Here is a 2,554-nt window from a genome sequence, read left to right as displayed (position 1 = left end):
TTGACTTTTGAAGTGCAGTTTTAATCATAGTTTTAGAAAAAGAGTATAATATCATAAAAGCACTTCAGTTCAGATAATAGGAAGTTCATCCTTTCCATTCTTTTTTAAAATGTCAGTGTGAATTTAATATATTTTACATGCTATCAGTATCAAAATAGCATCTCAATATAACTTCCCAGTTCCAAAGATTCTTTCAATAATTCTGCAGTACATTACTTCAGAAGTATCTTGGCTTCAAGAAATGTTTTCTAGTTAGTTCTCTTTTCCAAAGGATCCACCACACCCATGAATATTAGTCAATGAGATGTTTGTGGTCAGAAAAAATCAATGTGAGACTTTATTGGCCTAAATAATAAGGTACACTATTGTATTTATAAGGAGTAAAATCACATACAATTTGGTTATCACAAGTAGTTAACTGAGCAAATTGTAAGTATATATAGGTAACTTTAATATTTAATTGTTTACCTTTCTATAAAGTGTTTCCAACATGGCATAATGTTAAATTATTAGAAAAGTGCTAAAAGTCTTTCAACAAATCTTCAAGAAAATAATTCCTTGGAAGTTAGTAAGATGGTGATAGACTATTTAGCTTCTTTATATGATAAGATTACCATAGGATTTACTGTCATTTTAGTTTACTCATTCAATTAGGGGCAACTTCTTTCAAGCAGCAATCAGGAAATAGCTGTATGTGACTAAAGATCCACTTAGGCATATCCAGGAAATGCCTTTTAAATACATTAAATACTTTTAAATACATTAATTTTAAATTAAAAGTTAAATCACCATTTTTATAATACATGGCAGTAATATATCTAGACATTTTAACAAAATATCTTCTTTAATTTTGACCAAAAATTTTTAGGCCTTCTAGGCATTACTTCTGAAACATTTATGAAACATGAAGTCTTTATTGTTGGATTGTGGGGAATCCTTGAAGAGACCACAGAAAAACAAATCAGCAAGCATTGTTCAATATTTACTACTAGGGTCCAGTCAGTAACACAGAAACATTAGATGTTTGAAAAGCGAGTATGTGGTAGAAATAACAAATTACACAGAAGACGGAAAAAGTAACAAGAAAGGAAACAGGAGTGACCAAAAAATTACTGCAAGAAGCAGTTAGTACCCCTAGGATTGATGGAATAGATTCCCGCCCCCTCGCTGGTCCTGCTACCTCCAGGCACAGGCTTCTCTGAGCCACCGACCTGCAGCTGCCCCGGCCACCCGCACCCCTGGGCAGCACCATGACAGATCAGGCCTTTGTAACACTGACCAAAAACTATACCTACACCAAAGGGGTGCCCTGGTCCGGGTCTCACCTCTAAAACAGCACAGGACCACCAGAAGGCTGGCCGTGTTCGCCACCCCTCAAGTCTCAAACTCCATGAAAAAAGTTTTAGAGACAGTCTTTAATGAAGTCATCATGGTAAATGTCTTAGACAGCAGCGATTCTGCTCATCTAACCATAATGAAGAGGCCAGAGTTGGGTGCCATGCTGGCAAAGCTCCATGCCTAGTCACTTACACAGTATTCAAAATGTGTATTCATGGATGCAGATACTCTGATCCTAGCAAATATTGATGATCTTTTTGAGCAAGAAGAATTGTCAGCAGCACCCAACCAAGGGTGGCCTAACTGCTTCAATTCCGGAATTTTTGTTTATCAGCCTTCGGTTGAAACATATAATCAGCTGTTGCATCTTGCTTCTGAGCAAGGTAGTTTTGACAGTGGAGACCAAGGCTTACTGAACACATTTTTTAAGCATCTGGGCAACAACAGACATCAGAAAACACCTGCTGTTCATTTATAACCTAAGCGACATCTCTATATACTCCTACCTCCCAGCATTTAAAGTGTTTGGTGCAAGTGCCAAAGTTGTGCATTTCCTAGAATGAGCCAAATCATAGAATTATAGTTATGATCCCAAAACAAAAAAGTGTCAAAAATGAGTCCCATGATCTCAATGTGACTCATTCAGCATTTCTCATCCTGTGGTGGAGCATCTTTACCATGAATGTTTTACCTCCGCTTCAACAATTTGACCTTCTCAAAGACACCTGCTCATATGTAAATGTGGAAGATATCTCAGGAGGCATATCATATCTGTCCCTTGGGGAGATTCCAGCTATGGCACAGCTTTTTGTATCCTTGGAAGAACAGAAGGAGTGGTGGGAATAGGGCCAGGCTGATTGTATGGGACAAGATTCCTTTGACATCAAGAGGACACGTGACACTTACCTCCAGTAGAAACACTGCCATTTCCTGTGGAAACATGTTCCTAATACTTCGTACCTAGAGCTATGTTGAGAAAAGTCTATTATGGCTTCAAGAGACTTTCACCAAAACTCATCAGATGAGAGTTTTTCACAGGACAACAAGTGAGAGCTGGGCAAAAGTTGTGAAGTGGCAATTCTGTTATACGGACAGTGTTCTGGTTTTTAATTCTCTTTAGCACATTTTAGAAATTCTCACTTTTGCTGATTGTCAACATACATAGTAAAGGCAACTCATTATTAAGCTGTTAAAGTGACTATATCAATTTTTAAAA

General features: G+C 37.4%; 1 pseudogene; it reads left to right on the top strand.

The window, feature by feature from the left end:
* Positions 1-1,250: 1,250 nt before the first annotated feature.
* Positions 1,251-2,253, top strand: LOC105552079 (annotated as a pseudogene).
* Positions 2,254-2,554: the final 301 nt, after the last annotated feature.

Source organism: Mandrillus leucophaeus, unplaced genomic scaffold (genome assembly GCF_000951045.1).
Source record: "Mandrillus leucophaeus isolate KB7577 unplaced genomic scaffold, Mleu.le_1.0 Scaffold543, whole genome shotgun sequence".
In the NCBI taxonomy this organism is placed as follows: Eukaryota; Metazoa; Chordata; class Mammalia; order Primates; family Cercopithecidae; genus Mandrillus; species Mandrillus leucophaeus.
This window is presented reverse-complemented; position numbering and strand designations above follow the sequence as displayed.